Source organism: Varanus komodoensis, unplaced genomic scaffold, assembly GCF_004798865.1.
Source record: "Varanus komodoensis strain SLA01 unplaced genomic scaffold, ASM479886v1 scaffold2, whole genome shotgun sequence".
NCBI lineage: Eukaryota > Metazoa > Chordata > Lepidosauria > Squamata > Varanidae > Varanus > Varanus komodoensis.
Genome location: NW_025335568.1, coordinates 17,642,430 through 17,658,877, shown reverse-complemented (window position 1 = coordinate 17,658,877; position 16,448 = coordinate 17,642,430).

The window sequence follows — 16,448 nt, the reverse complement described above, 5'->3', positions numbered from 1 at the left end:
TTGCATGCCAGCAAAGTCGCCCCGGCATCGCCCCAGCAGCCCAAGCATCAGATAACAGTGCACACAGGGGCCCTTCGCATGCTGAGAAATTAGTAGCAGCATCAGGTGATGACATCACCAGCTGGGACTCATTAGCCCCCACTTGTTTGAGGTCATTGCGCTGCCAAGGAGATATATATATATGCTTGGACTGGCTGTGTGTTGTTTTTCTGAACTAAATCCTCAGTTTTCTGGTTTTACTGTAGTGATTGCACTTTACGATAAATAAGTGTGTTTTTGGTTGCAGTTTGGGCACTCGGTCTCTAAAATGTTCACCATCACTGTTCTAGCTCCTATGCCACACTGATTCTTCCTTGTTTAACCAAGGAATTTTTGGAACAAGCACTAGCCTTCCACACATTCATCGCTTCCATTTCCAAATTGAACCCAGGAATGCCCCCATCCTTGGTTGTGATTGTGACCTCTGCTCCTGCAAACTTAACACGGTGGCCATTGTATTTACATTTGCATGCCATTTTTCAGCTAGGTTGTTAATTGTGAAAGGTGGATTAATGGATATTTAGCAGGATAAATTTTCCCATCTGCATATTAATCCTAGAAGTGCAAGTTGAACCAGTCCACTTAAAAATGCAGATCATGCAAAATTTCACCCCATATTCAATAAATAATTTTCCAGTTTTGTGCAAGCTGATGAGTGAAGGAATCTGAATCAGGTGATGAGCAAGGAGGACTACACACAGCAGTTTTTGTTCATGCATGGAGAAATCTATACTTATGTAAAATGTGTTCACCAGTTAAACAGAATAAAAACACTTCAGCAGCTAGATTCAGAGAGATAAGGCAAGTTTTGTGCCCTAAGCAAATATTAGGATATCTGCATTTACTCAGCTCCTGAAGCTAACCAAATCTCTCTACAAGTCCTGATAGACACATCATAATGTAATTATTCTGTCTGGTTCCGTAGGAGAAGATGCTGTCTGGCTGAGTGAACATTATGTGCTGCATGTTCTTCATCAAATGGAAAAGAATAGGTGGATGGCTGAATTATGTGGTATTTGAGTGACCTGCACATTATGCTAGAGAGCATACATGAGCTATTCAGTCTCCTTGAAGGTGTACATTTGGATTGATTGAAAGCTTGTGTGAACATCCTTGTGTAGGACTTGGACTCAAAACTAAAATACTGTATTAATTTTTCATTATCAGTCTAAAAGAAGTTAGATGTCCTTAAATACATTTACTGTTCATTTAATTACAATTGAGTAGGATTTGGAAGACTGTGCGTTAAGTATGATTGATCATTATGGAAGAGCAAATCTGGCTGACCTCACCTTGAAGAAACCATCATGGAGTGTGGATAAAAGACCTCTGTATATTGGGTTTAGTGGTTTAGTTTAGAGACTTGGGTTTACTAGTTTCTCGTAGAATAATGAGGGTCATTGCATTGCAACTATAGCCACTGGATCCCAGAATTTTATGGCACTCGGGGGGGGGGGGTGCAATCACATCTTCACCTCTAAGACAGGATTGTCCATGGGCTACGGAATGTTGCCCATGAATTGCTAGCTGCTGACCACCAAACTATTCCATCTGAGCTATAGAAACCCTACCAAATTTCGATCTAGGTGCTGGAAAATAGTTGCCTGTACTGTTGATCATAAGAAAAAGGGGGAAAAGATGTGTGCATCTTTGTTGCACATTATGTTGTAATAAAAAGAGAGTTTGTATGTTCTTTCTCAGGCAATCTGAGGGGGTGAAGTTCAAAGGCAGAACCCCTGATCTGCAAGCAGAAGGTCTCAAGTTCAGATCATGGTCCTCCAGTTCAGAAGTTCTCAAGTAGCTAAACTGGGGGAAAGGTCCCTCACAGACACAAAGAATGCCCTGAAAATCATTAGAAAAGACCAGTAAGGCAGCTTCATACATGCTTGACTGTTATTCATATGGAAATGTATATTTTTTGCATAGAATGCGATGACCAGTTATGTAATGCATAACTATATGTCTCCTACTGCCTCCCAGCACCAACCTAGAAGAGCCAGTTTAAGCAACATAATCCACTTCAACCTACCTTGACTGTGAGCCTTTAAACTGGCACGAAATTACAAGTTATTTTTGCACAGTGCCTATTAGTATTTGGTATTTGATTTTTGCTGTTATCGCTGTTATTAATAACAATCTTTAGCGTGTGTGTCCATTTGAATCCTGGCTTACTGTAGTTGTTGGGCTCTAAATCAGTGGTTTTCAAGCTTTCTATGGCTGGCGATCAGCAAAAACAGGAAGACCGCCTCAGGGACCACTGAGGAAGAAATGAAACTCACCATACACAGCATACTGTATTCTGGGTATTCGTTTCCAAACACAATACCAAAAAAAATGAAAAATCTCCAAAATAACCAGAAATCAATGGAAGAACAAAATACCAAAATTGGCACAGTGTGGCTCCCAGCCAGCTCCCGTCAAGTCATCTCTCCCCTCCCCGGCTGCTCAGTGGCACTGGCTTATTCCCTGTGAACATGATGCTAACTTAGAAAGAGGTGGTGGGGCACCGCCAGCTGCCACACTGGTCCATGGCTAGCAGGATGCACCCCCCTCCATGGACCAGCAGGAACTCTCCCATGGACTGACACTGGTCTGCAGACCAGTGGTTGAAAACCACTGCTCTAGATTATGGGAATTAGGTGGGGTTAGTGTAAGAGCCGCTGTGGCAGTTTAATATCACAAGTCAAAGGTAAACGATCAAGGTATCACATTGTACAGCAGTGCCCCAACTCAGAAAGGTATAACTGCACTGTTTGCAGACTTTGATAAAGCAGAATGGGATAGGGACAGGACACTGGAAGAACCTAATATCAGAAGAGCTAGGAATTGCTCCTAAAGCATTGTACAAAATTTCATTATCACGTTAATATAAGGCTAAATTTCCCATGCCATTGAATGTGTACTGTGGCAAACTAGAGTGGCTTGCCCAAGCTTACTTGATCAACTTCATAGCTCAGGGAGAATGCCAGTCTGATTTTTTCCATATCTAAACAAAACTTTTCTGTACTGGGAGATGTAGCCCAACACATCCAGAAGGCTCCAGATTGGGGAAGGTGGCTCCTCTCAATAGATCAACAATTCTGCGTCTCTGTTTCTGTGCAGAATATCCTTCAGGCTTATGGCTGATGAATGCATGTGTTCACAATAAAATGACCAGCAGATGCTGGGGATACTTTGGCTGGCTGTTAAATGCCCTTCTATCTGCACATATTCAGTAACTATCCCTTTAAAAGAAAGGGCAGCTTTGCAGACTCAAAATCACACTCCACATTGCAACTGGAAAAGCTAGGAAGCCACCATAGCCAACATCCATGCCTCATTATTTCCTTAAAGGGTCATAGCAACACACTGTTTTGACATCATTACATGATTCGTTTTCCCATCCTTGTTCCCTGCAGTTGAGGAGGGGTGAGGGACTATAGACAAGATTGGGAAAACTGTGTCAGCACAAGGTACACAGCAACAGGAGGAGATGAGATAACATACCAAAGCATGCTGTGTTGGCTGGCGATTTATGGTCATGCATAATGTTGCCTGTCCCTTAATTTTCTGATCAAGCCCAGGTGATTTGAAAGAGGTGCGGTGTCAGCACTTAGCCCAGCCAGAAGTTCTTCGAAGTCAGGCAATAGACACATGAAGCTGCTGAATTATTAATCTTCATTTGAAAGCAATATCAGGAAACTAGAAAAGAGGCAGTGGGATTTAATACAGAAAGAGACCTCAGACCAAATGGCTATTTTTATTTATGTATTAATGTGACCACAGAGAAATCTTTACTGGGAGCCCCAGTTGGCAAGGGGATGCTGCTGTGCCTCTTCTAAGATACGATTTTTACAAATACTCCATGCTCATGCGCAGAGGCAGGGCTTAGGGGAAAACTCCACTTGGAGCCAGTGAAGTCTTCCTTCTAAGATTCATAGGCAGTCATAGGGAGGGAAGGAAACTATTAGTAAAATGGGGTAGGATCCCAATAAACATTGGACAGCCATAACTGGTTTTTAAATAACAGAGACGCATGCTGTTTCTAACATGGCTCTAATTTGGCTCTGAGACTAGAGGAAGGAAGGGGCTTCTCTATACGAGGCATATAACTTGCAGCTATATGGGCCTTTTCCCATTTTCTTTACAGGTGGATTACAGCATCCCTCACAAAGGTCTTTCCTGCAGGTTTTCCTTCCTGCCTTTCTATACATGCCTGCATATTCTGTGACACAACACAAAGTGGTTCTGTGAGACACAGTAGAACTGCAAAAACACCCAAGGCTTCTGGTGCCACCTAGAAAGATGCCAGACCCTCCTCAGAAAAATGGCTGGAAAACTCAGGAAATGCCATGGAGGATGAAAAAGTTCTAAAAAGTCCAGTTGACTTTGATATGTGTTAGCTCATGAATACACAGAACATGAACTCAGCTTTATATTTTCTGGCCCTAAAAGCAAGCCAGAAAATATAAAGCTGAGTTCATGCTCTGTGTCTTACATTCTGCACCCACAGTATTTTTAAGAATCATTCCACTAATCCAGAAATGTACAATTGAATGTTGTTATTTCAGAAGTTGCTTTTACTACAGGAACTGTTTTGTGCATTACAATGACTTTTTTTTTCTCTTTTAAGGTTGACCACTCAGACCTACAACAAAATGTTGCAGCATGTCTTAACTAGAGTGCTCCAGTTTAAGGTTCTAGCCAGCCACCCATTCCCTTCTCCATGTTATACTGGGAATGAACACAAGCAGACCAGTTGACTCACCCCATCTCCCAGATCCTCTTGGTTCTGCAATATGGCAATCCTATGGAGTGTTCTCCATGGTATCCTGTCTTTGACACCTCTGCTCACCTCTTGTAAACACAGGGTTGTGGCTTCTTTTATGAAATCATTCCATCTCATAGCTGATCCTCCTCCTCTTCTTTTGCCTTCAACTTTCCTTAGTGTGATTGTCTTCTCCAGCAAGTCTTGCCTTCTCATGATGTTCCTGAAGTACAACAGCTTCAGGTTTATTACTTGATTTCTGTACCATTGTTGTCATTTAGGTGGGACTGGAAATAATTTTATCCCACTGGGCTTTTAGTAGCTCTTGTTGCTGCTGCTGTTAATAATAATGCTATTATTACATTGCATGTATATCCCACCTTTTTCCTCTTGCAAGAAATCCAGAGCTAAGTCTTCTACACTCCATTGTTATCCTCACAACAGCCCTGTGAAATAGGTAAGACTGACAGTCCATAATGTGGTGTAGTGGTTAAGAATGGGGGGCTGAGATTCAGGGGATCCGGATTCTAGTCCCCACTCAGTCATGGAGCCAACTGGTGACTTTGGGCCAGTCATAGGCTCTCAGCCCAACCTACCTCACAGGGTTGCTTTTTGGGGGATAAGAGTGAAAGCAGGAGGAGAATGATGTAAGTTGCTTTGAGTTCTTTAAAAGGCTTAGGTTTAGGCTTAGGCTTAGGGTAGCTGCCACACAACACTGGCTGTACTTGAAGAAACAAGCCACGTGTGTCAAAATGATATTTAGTGCATTGATGAAAAAAAATGTTAGTTTGGATACAAAATATTAACAAGCAAAAGAAAGCTTATGCTCTTGTTACTTTTGGCCATATTCACTCCCAGAATTCTCTAAGGGCAGCTGCAAGGTTCTCCAAGGCAAACAACACAACAATTCTTCTCTCCAAGCTGAAAACAAAAGAGCCCTCCTCTTGCCACGGATTTTATAACTTTTTTGTCTCCTCCTGTTTCAGAAGTTGCCATTATATACTCTTCCTGGGGGACAGGATCAGAAGGGGTCCTGTTTGCTACTTCAGTAAGGCAAAAAGTTTCATTCTTACAGCCAAAGCTGCCCTTATCTACAGAATGACTGGGGAAGACAGATCCAAGGCAATTATCTCTAATGCTTTTCCGAGCAAGCTAAAGGCCATCATGCCTTGCTGTGGTTCCAAGAAATTATCCTGGCTTCTGAACATGAGAAAGTTCACTGCACTACATGATGAATCTTAATAATCCCCTCGCCTTTCTTCTGCTAGAGTCCACATAACGTCTGTCCTATCCTGAAGTGTCTAGAAATATTGCAATGTTATTCCAGTATTTTGTCCATGTTTCTATATCTGAGAGTTTAGTAATTTTCCCACCTTATTTCATGTTTTAGAGTTCAAAGCACCCTAAAATCTGGCCATTAGGTTTGCAACCCTAAACACAAGGGATTGGATCTAGAGATCTAGGTTTAGTCAGAGTAGACCCAAACAAATAATTCGGATTGAAGTCTGACATCTCCATTGCTTTCTAAGCATAACCAGTTCTAGATCCAGCCCAATTAGCCACAGTAAAACCCCTTGAATTTTATCTAAATAAACATGTTCTTTGTGTTGAAAATGAAAACTTATTGACATCTTGGAAGTAACTATCTACCCTTGCTTCAAATTGACTGTGCAGGTGACATATAGATTTAATCGGACTGTCTTTAAAACAATTAGAATGCTGCAAACTGTCATTTTGTGAGAGTGCTGAGAATGTATTATTTTAGCACAAGTTCTTTTTCTCCTGCAGTGAACTACCACATGCACACCTTCTTATTCGGGAATAATGACAAAGTGGCTTATACCTGCCGCATTAACATGGCCTAAAACCGCAGCCCTTCATTTTGCCTACTCTCTTGCAGATGGAAGCACAACAGGTATGTTTAAAAGAAAAGAGGGAAAACATCCTTCAAAGGGCAAATACTAACAGAAAATATAATGGGCATGGATAGAAACATGAGGTGGAGATGCCAAACACAGTAGAGATCCATCCAGTGCACAGTCCATTAAGATCAATAGGCATTTTCCCATCGACTTCTGCAACATTTAGACCTGGGTCTGGAATAACAATAGAAATCCAATAAAGCTGATTTAAATTCAATCAGATCTTGTATGCAGAGTTGTGATCATTGTTTCCTTCTCCTCGGATAATGTGTGTTGCTCTCCTACAAGAAACAGAGCAATTGTGTTCCAGCGCAGGTAGGAATAAAAATAACTTAGGGAAGCGTGTGTGGGGAGAAGAGAAAAAGAGAAAGTCTATACAATGGCAATGCACTAAGGAGTTCCAGGTACATGACATGCAGAAGGGGAGGAGGTATCTATTTGCACTGCAGGATTCTATTCATGCTGTTTGCAACACACATAGATACTGTAGGCAATTTCCTTTATACCAGCACAATTAGGAACAGCGTTGATGTCAATAGAATGGCTGCACTGAAAAACCCATTAAAAAAAAAAACAGGCAAAGGGAAACTGACTGGCAGTTCTTATAGAGAAATAGGTATTGACATGAAATGGAAGACAGTAGCAATCCTGAGCACATGAACAATTTTTGTAATCTGCTAATGGAGCACTCATAGAACGCAGGTCTTTTTCTAAGCATTGTGTGAGATTTATGAAAAAGGCCCTTAATTAATATTTCCTAACATTTGACATTTTCTATACACACCTTTAAGGGTTTTATAATCAATCATGCAATGTCTGCATGACAACTATGTTGTCTTGTCACTCCCATTTTACAGATTGGGAAAAGGTGGTTGGGAGAGTATGTTTTGTCTAAATCTCTGATCTGCAGCTTATCAGGGGTTTGAAGAGCTAAGGATCATCCAATCTTTCCTCTGCACTGTTTCTGTAACATATCATAAGTTGTGGGATCTCTCTACCAAACAGATCCCATGAGCAAACAATATAATATGACTTATATAGGCTGGAATAGATAAGCAATCACTGAACAACCAAAAATGTCTTGGCTCCAGCAGCATGTAGGTGATACCCTAATTCTGCCAAGTTGCTTCAGGAAATCACATTGGTTCCTTGCTAATTCCACTGGTGCTCTTTTACAGGCCAGTATGGGAGGCAATGGCCCCAACATGATGCTAAGGGACCCCAGGCTGTTCTTATTTGGCTAAAAGAAAAAATTGGCTCCAGCACTTTTGGTCATTAGTATATCATTGGCATTCTTCCAAGAGATGTAATGTTAACTTAACCTCATTGTCTTGGATTGAATCCAAATAGGTAATTAGGTTCTTTTTACCTAAAATTCCCCACTGTAATTTTAAACTGAAGTTAGCCTTCCCTCATGTGCTTTGAAAACCAAGAGCTTTTGCTCATTGTCCAGGCTGATGACCTAGCAATCTGTTTTATTTGCAATATGTAGCATATTTTCTCTTCCTGATTCTCTGTCCTTAATAGGCTATGAAACTATTGTCTTCTTAAGCTCTTATACCTGCACATTTTCACTGACTGGGCATATTCAAAGATACAAAGGCACTGTTTATGTTTGCTTTAAATCTCTTTGAAGAAAATTAGGCAACATTATTCTTTTTTTGCTAGGGGATCTTTGCAGGTCTCTGGGCTGTTTGTGTAGATCAAGTGTGGCTAAACATTGTCATTTTCTGAGTTTGGAGCAAAGGCTTGCCAGCTATTCTGCAGAAATTTAGTAAAATAGTCTCATCTCTGCAACTTTGACACAGTGGCTTTGACTTAGTGGGTAGTTATTGCATATCATCCTGGTCTAACTGGAGCTCATTTAAAACCCACTCCCTGTTGAGCTCAGCTCCCCCATCCAAAACATAAATGTGACTTCGTGTTGTAAATCCCTGCTACTCATGAATCCCCAAGCCTTCAAAAACCATCTGTAAAACTGTTGCCTCTTTGAGACATTTTCATGTAACAATGAATGTGCATTGCTAGCATAGAAGCTCCTGAGCAGAGTTATTCACTGTATACCCAAAATTACACTTTGGAAAGAAGGTAGGGGGCAGGATTTTATGAGCAGAGTTCAAATGATGTGGGATAGGAGGCCCCAAATGAAGTCTGCAAGCAACATCTCTGACTTCTCCCTGTTTTAGGTATAGCATGAGTAACAGCCTTCGACAGACAACAGCTAAGGGGGACTGAACAAAAGACAAGCAAGGTGGCTTTCACTGGACATCCTGCACTGACTGAGCAATGTATCTTCAGAGCATCATTTCATATTCTGAGAAGCACTTGATTTGAGAGATATGCAGATGATACAATATTACTGGCAGAAAGCAGCAATGAATTGAGATGTTTCTGATGAAAGTGAGAGAAGATAGTGCCAGGACTGCAGCTGAAGTTTAAGCTGAAGAAAGCAGGACCACAGTTAAACATTAAGAAAACGCAATGATGGGAGAGCTATACGAATTAATACAAATTACTATCAACAATGAAGAAACTGAAATTATGAAATGTTTTGCAAAAGTTCTCTCAGTCATCAATTCAAAGGGAGGCTGCAGTCAAAAAATGAGAAGACTGAGGCCTGAAGGGCAGCAGTGAAGGAACTAGGAACAATCATCAAGTGTAAGAAGATCTCACTAGAGACCAAGGCCAAGATCATCCATGTTATTGTATTCCCTGTCATTATGTAGGGGTATGAAAGCTGGAAAACTGAAAGGAAGAACGCAGCTGCATTCAAAACCCAGAGCTAAGAAAAGCTTTGCAAGTTCAGTGGACCAACAGAAAGATGAACGAGGGGCTCCTAAATTAAATCAAGCAAGAACTTGCCCTGGAAGAAGAAATGATGAAACTGAAGCAGTCATACTTCAGGTGCATCATGGGAAGGCAAGACTCACTGGATAAGACAATCATGTTAGGGAAAGCTGAAGGCAGACCAACTATAAGATGGATCAGCTCCATAAGGAAAGCTACAAGCTTGAATTTACAAGAACTGAGCAGGGCTGACAAATACAGGATATTTTGGGGGGCTTTCTTTCTTAAATTGGCATAAGTCAGAGACATCTTACAGCACCTAATAACAATAACAGTATGGAAGGAAAAACCATTCCTGGTAACCTTTCCAATCATGTCATTATCCCCCTTTTTATTGATACATCAGGAGCCGAGCATAACAGTTGGAAAAAGTGCACCGCTATAAGACAAATGACAGGGTTCTTTTCAGAAGGATCCTTGTATATTTTGCTGCCGACCAAATGCTTTATAAAAGAAGCTTAATTCCATCATATATGTAAGATTGCGACTTCAACAGGGAAGGGTTCACTGACTGCTTCAAGTTGGCCACTCCAGCAGGCCAAGAATATCTTTTTCTTGGTTAACTACTGACTATATGTTACTAGGGAAACTAAACAGTTAGTCAATTACTTCTTGATATAAGACCATTTGGGGAAAATTCCAAATTGGAAAAAAAACAGTCAGAGAAGGGAGCAAAGCTTCCCTTGTTCCAGCTAAGTATAATCTAGGGGTCTGTGTTTGAAGTGAAAAAGAACAGGCTGTGTTTTTGAGTCAGAGATGAACAGAGAGAAGAGAAAGACTCCTGCAGAGTGTAACAGATGCTTTGTAAGTATCTTTGGGTGTGGTCAGTCTCCATGGAGATTTAATATAGGAGGTAATGGACCTTAGTTATCTCCTGAAGCATTTAAGCTCTGCCTCCACTGATGCTCAACTAAGCTCACCAACAGAAATATGACAAAATGCCTCCAGTGACCACCTTCCAAAGGAAACCAAATTCAGGTGAGCACTGCCACCTGGAACTCCTCACCAGAGAAGTAGGGTGAGTTTAAGGAAACTTTAAGTTGCACATACAGCCCTCTTGAAAATGTAGAGCTGTTATTATCTTCTTTGCTTGCTCTTGATTTGAAATGTAATCCCAATTTCTCCATGGGTCGAGGAGCTCTGTCATTTATTTTATTATTTATTTGTTTGGAACACTTATATGCCACCCCATTCGCAAAAGTCATGATGTCATCAGGGGATTTTTCTCTCCCTCCCCATTTATTTTCCTCACCCCCTGTGTCACCAAATGGCTTCTCATGCACCTCTATGCTCAGGCTCATGGGCTCCACCTTGAAAAGACACCATAGACTTTGAAAAGTGACAACCCATTATCCTGAACATGCATTTCAGTATTTTCTAATGTGAAAGCAGAACAGCACTGGAATCCACTGCATTCTCAGAAACCTCTCTTGGGGGGTTTATTGGGGAGTGGGGAATGGGGAAGAAATATGGTCCTTTCTATTGCCTTACCAACAGCTTTCCTTTCATTTTAAGCTATGCACAGCATGACAGAGCCAAATCAATTGGAACATCATTTAATGTATACTGTCTGCTAAACTAGTCCCTGACACCATTAGGTACTAAAACAGAGAGAAGAACAAAAACACAGTTATTGCACAGCTTTTCTACATTACTTCTCTTGTGGATTATGGTTGATAGCCCAAGTGCAACTTCAGGAAAAGAAAAGGTTATTCCCTTTTCTTGTCTGCAAAAGTTGCATTCGTAGAACCTTCTGATATCAAGCCGTAGTATCCGAGAGATAATTCACCCAGCTGCCATGCTACCGATGCCTCTGACAGTTTCCCGCTCTTATTGAATGATTCTTGCAATTCTGTTCATTGTGAATGGAAACTACCCAGGTCAGCAACCAGTGCTCATGATTTGGAGTGGAATATACAACTAGGGACTTTCGTTCATGGAGAAAAGATGCAGCTACCATGGTTCAATGACAAATGCACTGTGTCTCCTCCAGCAATCATGTGTCACTCTCTGCTTTCCAGAATACTCACAGTAATATTAGTCTATGCAAATTACAGAGACAAACACACAAATCTGTTCTCCAGCTTTTCTAAGGATGAATGTTCCCAACTGACTTGCTCTTAAATGAGGGCACTATATTAATATTCATGTGGTTGTAACACCCCAGTTCACAAAGAGCTGAGCCACAGAGTATGAGCTGAGCCTGTGCAAGAACGTCCACCGAGATGTGAAGCTTTGCAATGCTGTAAATGCTTATGGATGCCAGGAGGGAAAGTGACTGAAATGTGTCCCCATTGCAGGGAGATTATACACAGTGATCACCTATATACTGGATGGAGGAGAAGAATGGCTCTACCCTGATTTATGTGCCTTTATGGGATGGGATGGAAATATTTATTTATTTATTTATTTATTAAAACATTTCTATGCCGCCCCTTGCCGAAGCCTCGGGGAGGCTTACAACACAATAAAATACAAAAATAACAATATAAAATTAACAATATAAAATAAATAACAATGTAAAAGAAGTTGCCCTGGCCAGATAGGGATAGACAACTGGCTGTTGCCCATATTTTGGACCTGGAGCTTCCAGGAGTCCCCACAGCCAGCATGGTCAGCATGGCAGTTACACCCAGCATGCCAGTTGCACCAGTTACCAGTCATACCAGTACACCCAGCAAGCCAGTACAACCAGCACACACCCTAATCAAGCATACCCAGCCCAGCACGCTCTAGCACTGCTCACCTGAAGCAGCATAACCAAGGGTAGCGTTTGATGGCACTGCAGGCCAAAGTCTCTGGCCACAAGTTGCCTGCCTCCAGGGCAGACCAATCTGTGGGCAGGGGAAGCAGGCATCGAGCTGCAGGGATGCAGTGTCCTGGTGCCTGACCGATAGCCCTGCATACAGAAAGCTCCCCATCGTCACCATGCTTTTACCCAACCAATATTCCTCTAGGCAGGGGTGATTTCCATATGTTAAAAAATACGAACAAGAAGACAATTAAGAAAAACGGCACATAAGGCCATTGTCAGGAGGCAGCCCATTCCTTCCTTCGTTCTGGGTTCAACACTGAACACAAACTCAACGAAATGCTTTTTAACACGCACCTTCTCTCTTGCCAGCACTGCATAAGAGCGCCTGTTCCATTCCTGGAAGTCGTTTGCCCTCCCCTTCCCTCCTAGCAACAGTGAGTGGCAGCTGTCACTGGGCGTCCCACCCATTGCTTGTGGCAGCCACAGTCTCCACCGCTTCCGCCCTGGCAGGGTGCACTGTGACTCACCCCCCCCCCAAAAAAAAACCCCAAGCACACACACAGTGGAAGTAGTCACAGCCTATCCTCTCATCTCAGGTCAGTGGGACTTCTCTTTTATCTATGTGGATGGTCTAAACGTTCTTCCATCTTGTGATATGCGTCTAGTGAGCTGGAATTGCAGAACCAGGAATGAGTTGTCATTGTTTCCATCACTGGCTTATATCGAAGTATTGCACAATAGACTGTACTGCACAACAGGTTTTACAATCCTAAAACCCATTACTTGGGAGTAATCTCACTGTTTTCAATTAGGCTACACTTGGGCACATTTACATGAACTGGTTCCCTTATATATTTATATAAGCTTGCATGTTTTGTTTATATGCATTACATTTATAACATGTAGTAAAAGCCATATTCTTTGACTAATAAATATTAGAGTACACTAAGCTTCAAGATGTGCAAATGCGTTTGTGATCCAATTGTCTTTATTGCCCTTTGCAGAAAATTATAAACCTACTATCAAGACTTAATACCCCATCTAATCACATTTTAATTCATTTTAATTATATATGTTCTCTAAACAGGTCTCAGTTCAGTGTTTCCACTCTGGGCAGCATTACAAAGCTTGGATAATTGGCACAATAATTTTAAATTTAAAAGGCAGTAAACATTTTCTAAGAGTATAATAAACCTTTAAAAACTTCTCACGAAGATACTGGACGGTGAATGACTACAACTTAACAATTCATTGTGCATTGTTCTTTTATGAGCAACCCAATCCTATAGGCATTTTCCTGGATCATCCTACTCATTCCAAGAGAATACACTTAATACATAAACTTGGGATTGTAGCCCAATGGCCTGATCTGACAAAGTAGAGCTTGGTGTGGAAGCAGCCTTCCATCTGCATAGCTAAGGCATGTATCTCCAGATGTGTATCCTTTTCTGAAGCAATCTTTTGTCTCTTATGTCAAGGATTAAAAAGTCAGGGTGGAAAATCTCAACGGAATTTGCAAGGATTTTTGTAAACCAGCATCTAAATATAACCAGTTATGGCAGCTAATCTAGCCTCTATTTTCTTTCTTGGAATATTTACATCTCGTGTTTCCTGCAAGGACCTCAAGACAGTATCCAGACCTTATCCCTATTTCTTTGCATAACTTGTTCCCATGTTCCTACAGGAACATAGGAAGGTGCCTATACCAAGTCATACCTTTGGTCCATCTGGCCCCATACCACTGATCCTGACTGGCAGAGGCTGTCCAGATGTTCAGGCATCCCTCCCTCAAGGCTGGTCCCTGCCCCAAGGGGACTAATTGCCTCCTGCATATGGTGAAACTACACTTCAGGCACCACACCACACTGGCTCTGTATATGTTGTTTTGTGGAGAGGGATGACATTACTCAACGTGTAGCCTGAAAGGAAGGGGGATAATCATGTGGTATCCATTTGGTAACAAAGTAGTAACCTGAGGTGTGAGAGAGGCTCTATGAAGCAGCATCGCTCATATGTTTAGCACCATCCATTTCATCTGAACTACTCTACAGCAAGCAATATGATTTTTATATTATTATTATGAATTCATGACATGAAGAATATATTGTTCCTTTGTCTTTCATGCTATATGAAGGTTCAATATGAAGTTTTGAAAGCAGCTACTTGAGCAGAATTCTGGCTGTATGTCCATGAAATTTTGCTGATTCAAGTCCTATCCAGTGAAGTCCAGTCTTCAAGCTGCTCTATGTAGTACCGAAACAACAGATTGTCAGAATTACAGAAGCATGCTGGTTGTTTCATAGAACTTGCTCTACATCAGCAATATCTTTTTGGTTTGGGACCATGGTCCTCATAAGCCCCATCCAACATGGAAAATGGTCAGAGATAATGGACTCTGTAGTTCAAAGCATATGGAAAGGAATGAAGATTCTAGCAAATGTAAGCCTGTCTTAAGTCCCATTCATTTCATTGGGTCTATTGTAAGTGAGACTAACAGTGGATACAACCCCAGGTTAGAGGATATGGATATAGTGGGTGAATCAAGCTACCAGATACTATAAACAAAAAGTAATAATGGATGTAAAGCTAGTGGCCAGCACAATCCATAGCTCTGTGTCAAAGCACGATGCTTTCCCTTCATCCTCTTAATGCAGATAGATTCTAGAAATTTTAATCTTGGCACTAAAAGTTCTACAACTTTTTTTTAAAGGCACCTACAATTTACCTAACTTTTATGTCAAGTTGGAATGATTCTTTTCAGAAATAGTAACATGATCTAACCAATGAGTCCAGAGCACTCCCAACCTCTTATATTAGGGGAGAGCTATCATTAGAATACTTGCAAAATTGATCAAAATGACTCAATACAGGTGTTTAGATCACCCAGATGCTAATTATTGAAACGGACAGGGAAAAGTCAATACAAACCCATCATGGCCTATTTCCTTGCATTTAGAGCTCTTCTGTGTTCATATTTAAATGAGGATTATTCACAACAGAAAGCCTCAAAGCCTCTAAACTTTGCTGTTGCCCAGCTGAGGCAGTGACAGAATATCTGTAAGTTTTAAGAGTAGACAGCACTTCTGTATTTAAAGGCTGATGTTAGCCATTGTATTAATTTACAATAGTTCCATAAATCTTGCTGTGATTGATAAATCAATCATACTTAAGACCATTAAGCTTTCTTAATGCAAGAAACACAGAAATTGTATAAGAGGGGAGGAAAATAGAAATGCTGGTATTAGCAAAACCACAAGAACGGCTGAAGAAGAAAGAAGAAAAGTCGGGAAAGTAGGTCGTGTAGCAAGCACATCCCAAGATTGCCTTTTAGTTTCTATCATAACTATTTCCAAAAACACAGAATGGTTCTAGTCTGCTTGAGCATCCAGTCTCAGGTTACACTCACAAAATGGAGATATGCTCAGTGTTGTAGAAGAGGACAACAGCTTGGCAAGCTCTGTGGTCCTTTGGACAGTGGCCTAGACTTGCAGTGGGTGCACCCTTTAGGTAGAACTTGAGCTAGACAGGAAGCAAGCAGAATGCATTCACTGCTGGGTTCATAGTTGATATCAGACTAGCCAATCCAGAAGCCCAGAGTACTCATGAAGCACAAGAATTGGTGTCACACACTTGAAAGCCTGAAGAGTCCATGGTCTCTAGCTACGAAGCCTTTTGCCAGTTCTTACTGTTAGCATGTGAAGTCCCGAACGTCTTAGAACCTGGTTCTCTCTCAGATCTCCTTATCCAGTGCAGAGCTGGCATCAGTGGAAGTCTTGCTTGTTGTACCCCCATCTGTAGATTGCCAGCTTGCAGCAATGCCAAATTGGGCCTTGTCTGTGGTGGTGCCCACTTCCCCACTCATTTTTGGGAGATGCCAATTGTATCATGCATTAGACACCAATTCAATGCTCTTTGCTCTATCCAGGTCTTCTCTGAGTGAGTGTTCTGCCCATTCTGTTTGTAATTGCAATGTAGTTATAACTCATTTTCTTTTTATTCATATTCTAATTATATGTTAACCCTTTTATGTATTGCAATTTGGGTTTCAGGTATACTATAATGCAATTTATGAAGTGTTTGGATATATTTTTGAATAAGTTCAGTGACATATATAGCTATTAAATGACAACAACCACCA